This window comes from Octodon degus, unplaced genomic scaffold (genome assembly GCF_000260255.1).
Source record: "Octodon degus isolate 3935 unplaced genomic scaffold, OctDeg1.0 scaffold00011, whole genome shotgun sequence".
Taxonomy (NCBI): Eukaryota; Metazoa; Chordata; class Mammalia; order Rodentia; family Octodontidae; genus Octodon; species Octodon degus.
The window spans coordinates 9,757,181-9,766,085 of NW_004524587.1; the positions used below are offsets into that span (position 1 = coordinate 9,757,181).

General features: G+C 42.0%; 1 non-coding gene across 1 annotated transcript; it reads right to left on the minus strand.

Annotated features, from left to right (window-relative positions):
- Nucleotides 1-2,556: 2,556 nt before the first annotated feature.
- LOC111815121 lies at nucleotides 2,557-2,663 on the minus strand. The gene has a single exon (XR_002819908.1). It is a non-coding gene; the product is annotated as a U6 spliceosomal RNA (small nuclear RNA).
- Between the last annotated feature and the right edge of the window lie 6,242 nt (nucleotides 2,664-8,905).

Consider the following 8,905-nt stretch of genomic DNA (forward strand, 5'->3'; position numbering starts at 1 on the left):
AACTTGTGTTGTATGCTTGGTTGTAAACTGATAAACATTTAGGGAAGTGATTGGATCATGAGGGCTCTAGCTTCATCACATGGATTAATCCACTGAGGTGATAATTTTATGGCCTTCTTGGGAGTGATAGTATCTTAGGAGGTCAGGCTTGGTTGAAGGGGGTGGGTTGCAGGGCTGACTTTGGAGACTATACCTTGCCCTGGCCCCTTCTTCTCTGGTGTTTCTCCAGCCTTATCTGCTGCCTGGCTTCCATGAGATGAGCAGCTTTCTCTTACTGTGCTCCTCGTACCATGATGGCTGTGACTGGCTGTGGACCTAACAATAATGGGCTTGGCTCACCATGGTCTGATGCCTCTAAGACTATGAGCCACAAAAAATATTTCTTTGCTTAGTTTTTTTCTTTTCTTAGATATCTGGTCACAATGACAAAAAAAATGACAGAAAGTGCGTGCCATTTACATAGTACATTCTGAAGAACATGGCCCACAGCAGCTCTGTCCTGCACGGCTTGGAATGGTTCTGTTTAGGAAAGATCAAGTCCATGAGGCAATGGAAAGAGACTGGTGCCTGAACAGAGGCCAGCGGCCTGTGGTTTGATCATGAAAGGACAAATTGCCCTTTTCTATTTTTTGTGGTGCTAGGGATCAAACTCAGGACTATGCACTTGCCAGGCAGGTGCTTATGCCTTTGAGCTATCTCCCTGACCCGACAAATCACCTTTGAATAAGTTTGGTGTGGCTTTTGCTCAGTACTTTTCCCAATTACATGGAAGCAACTTCACTCAATCCATACTTTGTAGAAGTTTGAATCCTGGTGGCAAATGGGGAGGCAGAGCAAAGAGACAATCCACAGAATGGGAAAATATTTGTCCCAGCTACTCAGAAAAATGACTAAGAACTTGAGTATACAAAGGACTCAAAAAAAAAAATCAGAATCTATGTTATCCCCTCAAAATGGCAATCATATAGTAATTAACAAATAACAAATGGTAGTGAGGCTGTGGGGGAAAAGGAATACTCCTCCACTGTTGGTGGGAGTGTAAATTGGTGCAACCATTATGGAAATCAGGATGCACATCTATCAGAAAGCTGAAACTAGTGTTTCCATTTTACCCGGCTATTCTTTCTCTTAGTATCTTCTGAGTTAAAAGCATTATACCACATTGATATATACATACCTATGTGTATAGCAGTACAATTTGTAATAGCTGAATCCTGGAAACAGCCCAGATGCCCATCACGGGATGAACGGGCAAAGCAAATCTGGTTTTTATATACAAAGGAGTACTACTCTGCCATAAAGAAGGATAAACTTGAGCTATTTTAGGTAAATGTATATACTTTGAGATTATAGTTTTACACACATGTTTAAATATCACATTCTTTTTCTTGTGTGAGAAATGAAAAGAAGAAATAAAGACAAAAATAAGGAATAGAGATTGGTAAGTAGGAAGAAAATGTTCAAATGGGAAAGGGAACAAGGGAGTGGGTAGGGGAAAGGGAAGGAAAGAAAAAAAGAATTAAAATGTGTTATGTACATGTACCAAGTCATGATGAATGTAATTATTATGTACTGCACACACATACTAACAAAAATTTTAGAAAAGACACCATGTCAACTTTGTTAAAAGTTGCACTGCTTTTTCATCCTGCAAATACTGGACGAAGCAGATATCTTTACTTCTTGGTGTGTTTTCCCCCAATTCCCGCCTCTTTTCATTACCCTGTCCTTGGTGATAAAGAGAAGGACTCAGAGTGGGTCAAAAGTCCCGACTCTCTGGTAGACACGTTTACTTCACAGAACGGTGGAATGAAGATACATCAAAAGGACTTCTTGGAAATGGCACCATCCACAGATCTAGCTAATGATTATTTGGATGATAGAAAAAATATCCCTGTATAACCTGAAGTTTCTCTGAATACTGGCGCTGATGTCTGTTAGAGAAAGTAAATGGAAGGTGGCTGAATAGTGTTAAACTGTGTAAGTCTATTTTTTCTCTCTTTTGATGGGCGGTTAGTTTGATTGGTCATTGCCTCTGAAGAAGTGTGCAGCAGGGCACAGCGAAACTCTTTTAAATATACATTAATATTAAAGCTAATGCTCTTTTTTTTTGGAAAAAAGGGGATTTTTTTTTTTTACTTTTTTTTTTTTTTTTTTTTTTTTTTTTTTTTTTTTTTTTTTTTTTACAGTTGAATTGTATTTTTTATTAATTTTATTGAGAAAAAGCAGTAAGACTCAGTTTCAAAACCCATTAGTAGGGCAGTTTCAATAATTAATACATTGCATATTGTTGTCTTCGTAGTGGTTATTCATAGTAGAAGATGCAGACATGATATCCTGTCCAAACACTATTAGTACAAATCTTTCTTCTCATTGAATTAAGAGAAAGTAGCTGTGTATCTATCCTATTTTGTATATACAGATACAAAATGGTCCTTTATTTATATCCCCTTTTGTTTTGTTTGTCAGAGATGGGTATTCCATTGCCACTTAAATATTGTAGGTGCGTGAATTCAGCAAAATAATCCAATATAGTCCTGTAGTCCATAATAGTAGAAAAACATGGAACGCTTCACAAATTTGCACATCATCCTTGTCCAGGGGCTGTGCTAATCTTCTCTGTATCATTCCAGTTGTAGTATATGTGCTGCTGAAGTGAACACTTGAATTGTAAATACAGTACAAAGAATTGTGATTTTACTCATTTTTCACATTTGTCCACTTTTGCTGATATTTCATTTACCGTTTTAAAGCTAACGCTCTTAAGACAATGGTTTCAAAAGGGGCGATACCAGCCCCCAAGGAGAATTTGGAAACATGTATGATCGGTTTTACTGGCAGTTCCTATTATGGGAGGTACTGCTTGGTGTTTTGTTCTCTAGGTGCTGGCAATGCTAATGGTGGATGGACAATTGAGCACTTTGATCTGCCTTTCTCCAGACAGGTATGGCATCTTTTAATTCAGGAGTAGGACTTAGTGTTTTAGAGAAAGATGGAGGCAGAAGAATTTCCCCAGGGCCTGAAAGAAAATGGAGAGAATGAAGGAGGTGAAGAGGAAAGTGTGAAATTTTTGACTGCAGAGGGCATTTGTAATCCGAGACTGATCAACACATCTAGGTGAATAGCAAGACCTGGAGAACGAAATGCATACCCAGGGCAACCTGGTCACCATTTCTCCACCTTGGCACAGCTACTACAGTTCTTTCTAGTGAGGATCAGCCAGGGCATTGTAAGATGTTTTAGCAGCATTCCTGACCACTGTGCACTTGATGTCAGTAGTGCCCTGCTTGCTCTCCCACCCAGTCCCAGTCACTAAAAATGTCTCCTAACATTGCATTGCCCAGTGTTTGGGGGTGTGAGTGCAGAGGGGCCTCAGTTACTTTTCTCTCATTGCTGGGACAAAATACCCAAAATTCCCAATGAAGGAAGGAAAGGTTTATTTAGCTCAGTTTGTAGAGGTTTCAGTCCATACTCCAGCTGGCTCCAAGGCAGAGTGGCACATGGTGGAGAGCAGCAGTTTATGGCAGTGGAAGGCAGCAAAACAGCAAGAGCTACAGGGAGGAGTAGCAGCAACAATGCAACAGAGGGGCAACCTGGTCACCATTACGTTGTCTCTGTCTGTCTCTGTTACGTTGCCCCAGGCTGGGTGTAGCACCCACAGTCATAATCCCAGCACTGGATCATGAATTAATCACAACGTCTAGGGCTGCCCCTTAACTGCATTTGGGGAGACAACTGTCTTTGTGGGGACAACTAGACACAAACCATAAAAGGAGGGCATGGCAAACTTCTCAGATGAGATCCTCTGCTCTGGGCTAGAGGTTGCAAGCTCAATTGCCTATAGAAGATGTACAAAGACAACAGCAACAGCACCAATTTGGAGACAAATTGGAAACAGATTTACAGAATACACCAACAGTAGCAGTCGAACAGTTAACTCCTGTATGGTGCCTATGAGAGGCCAGACCTCCCTGTAATCACATTATAAATTTTTAGTCATTTAGTCCAAATACTCTATCAAGTGGGCATGACTTCACTTTACAGATGAGTAAACTGAGGCACCAAGAGACTAAGAAACATATACAAGGTTACATATTTGTAAGTGATAGACCCAGCACTTAAGCATAGACCTGTGCTCTTCTGTGCTATGAGGCCTTACTTATCTTGGCAACATTTCCCCTTATTTCATCCAAGTCGTGTCATGTACACTTTTTAAGGCTTAAGGAGTTTTAAAATTTCCTATGATACTAATGTTGTTATAGTTGGCAAGCATTGCTAAAATGAGAAGATTTGGTGAACTGACAAACCAGGTGGGCCCTTTTAAAGGAAGAAGTATTAATACATGTCCAGCAGTGTGGGGCACCTTCCTCTCAGCTGGATCCTCTTGTGTTGTGGGAGCATATGGTTTTGGCCTCAGTGGAGTACACAGAAAGATTAGGCACATCCCAGATTTACCATAATATCTGATGCTCTCCTTTCTCTTTTCTATAGGAGAGGCAAAGGCCCAAATCAATTTAGTGATGTGTGCTGCTTAAGCAAAGCTGTCATGTCTACTTGGGCATTTCCTCTTAGAGTTTGGGAAGCAGCAGGGTTCCTGGGGAAGAGGAATTATCTGTGGGCTGTGTTCTGTATGCTGCTGGTAACAAGTATGGAGGCTGTCCTTAATGGGTGCTTCAGCCCCTCTGCATTTATTCTTCTTCAGTGTATGTTTTACAGCCTAAATAACTCCCTGTCCCCATCCTATCTTGGAGACAGATTTATAGGACACTCAAAACCTTCCTTAGGCACATACTTTGTGTCTGTATTGTTGCTTTTCCAGCCCCTTTCCTAGCAGCGCTCTAACAGTGAGCTGGAGGTGTTTATTGGGAAAGCTAAAATTTGGCCCTCAGTTCTCAGGCTTTCCTTTGAGGAGATGATGAAATGCTACTTTGTGTTCATAAATTTTGCTGTATAAGAATTCTTAGAATGATACATTTTTGGATTTTAGTTGAGATTAGGGTTTAAGAGGTACAAAAATTATGGGAATTATGTTCACATTTTCAGTATAGATTCTTTTCAATCCACACACTTAGATCTTCAACAATTCCTACATTACATTTGGTTTTTAATTCTATTAAGATCATGTGAAAAAAAAAGATCATGTGGGCTTCCTCTAAATATCATAGAAATAAACAGTGATTTTTAAGAGTAATTATCCCGAACATGATAATGAACCCATTCCCAGGATACAGGCGGCTTGGCTCTACAACCAGTAATAAGGAATACAAGCAAAGCTGCCAATCCCAATTCTGTAACACTTAAGTTGTTCAAGAGATTCCCCTAAAATTTGAGCTTATATTTAACTTTTGCCTTTCTCTCTAGGTCATTTTCTACCTCAGAATTGGGATAATTACTATTTATTAAGTATTTATTAAATAGCACAACATCTTTCTCCCTTTTTAAAATAATTATCTCAATTCAGTAGAGACATTTTTGAAGCTTGTTATTTAAGTCAGAGAGAAGTAAAAAATATCAGAAATATCGAACAACGCCTGATGCTACAATGCAGTGTGGTGTATGGTAGGTGCTTGCTACTCAGCAGGCTGTCCTCATGCCTCGAGGGCCTGCATACCTGACAGTGGGCGCTCATCAAGACTTGCTAAGCTTCTTTCCTTTTCCTGGGAGCTCTTCCAGATTCTTCTCTTTATTTCTTGCTAAACTGAAGAAATCTTTCCAGCCCAGATTTCTCACATGGCTATTTCACCAGCTACCTTGCACTAGTTATTTATTTATTTCCTATCTCCACAGTAGACCAAACTTTTCTATTTTTAAAGATTGTCACATTCATCCATGTTCCTATAGTCCTCATGAGTAACAGGGCTTATTGCACATCTAATATATAGAAGGTACTTGTTATAGCTTGTGTCTAAGTGTCCCCCCAAAGTCCCATATAGTCATGGAGCTGGCTTCTAAGTTTGCGATTACCTCATGATCCAGTGCTGGGGTTATAGGCGTGGGTGCCACTCCCACCCTGGGGCTGAGAGCCTGAATGCAACATGAGGAAAAGCTTGCTCTCTGCCACTGCTCCTCCCATTGTGCTCTTGCTGTTTTGCTCCGCCTTGGACTGCTGCCCTTTGCCCTGTGCCACTCTGCCTTGGAGCCAGCCGAGTACAGACTAAAACCTCCACAAACTGTGAGCTAAATAAACCTTTCCTTCCTTCATTTTGGACATTGGGTATTTTGTCCCAGCAATGGAGAGAAAAGTATATGAGACACTACTGAACAGATAGATACCTTTGAATGAAAGACAGACACAGGGCCTGGAGCCAGAATTCGAATAAAAGTAGGTCCTGACACTCTTCAATAGTAAATTAGTCACCATTTTGCCTGGAAACCATGAACTCCTTGCTAATGTTTTTCTCTAACTATGCTAAGCACCCAACACCTGTGTTCCTCCCCCACATTCCACCCTGATACCAGTTAGACTTGTTTACTGGTAGCACCGTCTTTAGCAATATCAAGACTTCATAGCAATAGGGATTTGGCACTCTATGGCAGAGATCCCTTTACTGCCCCATAGGAAGCTGTCACTTTCCCAAAGAGTAGCTAGCATTTCTGGTGCCAATCTTTTGCTCACCCATTCTTCTCCAGACTGCTGGAAGCACATAGGCAGGCTGCACATCACCTGTTTCTCGGGCTTGTGACAACCTCCTTCCTTTGTTTTCAAATTCTAAGCAAATTGCTTAGTTGACAGTCACAGTCTAATAGCATCAAACAGCTCCATAGACAGGTGTGTTCTACAGTTACCTGCTGTTTGCTGTTCTCACCAGGGGCTCATGTGACAAACAAAACCTTGTGCTGGGCACCAACTTGCAGAGTTACTCCTGAAGGCAGCTCACATGTCTCTTGCTTTCACTTTTCTGGCATGTTGAAGAGTTGAAAATTCACCCTAAAAACAGTCTCCCACAGTCTTCAGTGTGCAGCTTAGGCAGGATGTCCTACAACCCCACTCACTGCTGTAGTTCTGTGCAAATGGGAATTGCAATGGCTGGACTGAAACACAGACTGCATACTTCTGAAACCCTTAACGGATGAAAAAACCCAGGCGCCTTAAAATATTTTCTGGAGTTTTCTTTCTTGTTATTGTGTTTATGTGATTGCTATCTTCTGCTGCCTGCTTTTAGCAGAAATGGTCTCAGGCTCTGAGCTGTGAAAGCGTACCTTGTGATCCGGGAGTGTGACTGGCCACCTAATCCTCCATCCCTGGCTGGAGGTGGGGGTGGTGCCGTGAATTAGTCTGCGGCAGGTTTGAGGTGGGATGGATTCCCACTTCTTCTGACATTTCTTTTTATACTTTGGAACTGGAACGCTAGCAACCATTGTTTCTCATGCTTTGATTTTCCATATACAATTTTTTTTCAGTACTGTAACTGAGGTGTTTTTTGCACTTATGGGTCTGGCAGTTAGATATACCAAAGTGAAATATGGTAGGTGAAAGTAAGTCAAGCTTCGTGTTTGCTGGGGCTGCTATTTCTCCAAAAGCAGCACCATGGCTGTGTAAGAATGTCCTGTGGCAACCATGGATGGTGGCTGCTTCCTGATTATACGTCTTCCTGACCATGGTGGCTTTCTGATCACACATGAGGCAGCAGTTTTCTTGGTGGCCTGGTGCTCAGAGTCACTCCTTAAAGCTCAACCTAGCGTCGGCTTCTTTAGCTTTCTTGGCAAATTTTGTAAGTCATTTAATACCCTGCTTTAACTTGCTAGAGTGAATTCTCTTCCCTACACTGACCCTTAATCAAAGCAGAGGGCAATTGGGCTAGGACATTAATCCCCCGGCACTCAGCAGGGTGCACCGAGGTAATCAGCCAGTCAGCAGGGGGTCCCACTCAGAGCCTCGGGCTGGATGCTCCAGGAGAGGAGGACCCTGTCTGCCTCTGTGCCTTGCTCATGCCCTTCCTGCTGCTTGGGATGGTCTTTCCTCCACTTCTGCGTAGCTCCTTTGAGAACTACTCCTTTCACCCAGCTGGAAGCAGTTTTTCCTGCTCTGAATTCTTTGAGCAGTACACTTCTTGTAGGAAGCAATCACTATCTACTCATTATTGCTACTTATGTGCATTTCCTATCTTCTGAACAAAATTGTCACCCCTTTGGGCCTGAAGATTTCCAGTTCTGGTCAGGCTTTGTGTACATAGGCCTACAATAACACTCATGACACAAATAAGTGAACAGAGGAAGAGACACACATGTAGATGCACCAGTTTTAATCACTTGCCTTCCAGTGAATTTGAGGGTCTTTCAAAGATCTCATGCCAGCTTAAATGACAGCATTGGATCAGTGCTGCCTGTGAGGACTTAAGTTATAATGATGGAGGTAACCCCCAGGCACACATAATGATTGGCCAGGTGACCATGGCTTAAGCTGTTAAAGAACTGGATTTTAAATTTTGCTTATTATTATTATTATTATTATTATTATTTATTATGTATTTTAGGGAAGGGTCTACAGGGTGTTTAGGGTCTCACTACTAGATCAGACTTGCAGTGATCCACCTGTTTACAGCCTCCCAAGAGCTGGGATTACAGGCAGGCGCCACCACGCCCAGTCTCAATTGCCATCTCAGCATGCCCCGGGGGGTTGGGGCCAGCACAACAGGCCCAGGGATTGAACCCCTGGCCTCTGCACCTGCTTGCAGGCACTTTAATCCACTGAGCTATTTGGCCAGTCAGGAATTTTTAATTTCAAAATATTAAATTTGCATGATGGCTGGTCGTGGAGGCTTTCTGATCACAAAGGAAACAGCAATGAACAGTCAGGGTGGTATACTTCTGTAATCCTAGCATGAGGCTAAAGCAGGAGGATCGCTGCAAGTTGAAGACCAGCCTGGGCTGCAAAGTAAGCTTAAGGCCAGCCTGAGCTGCATAG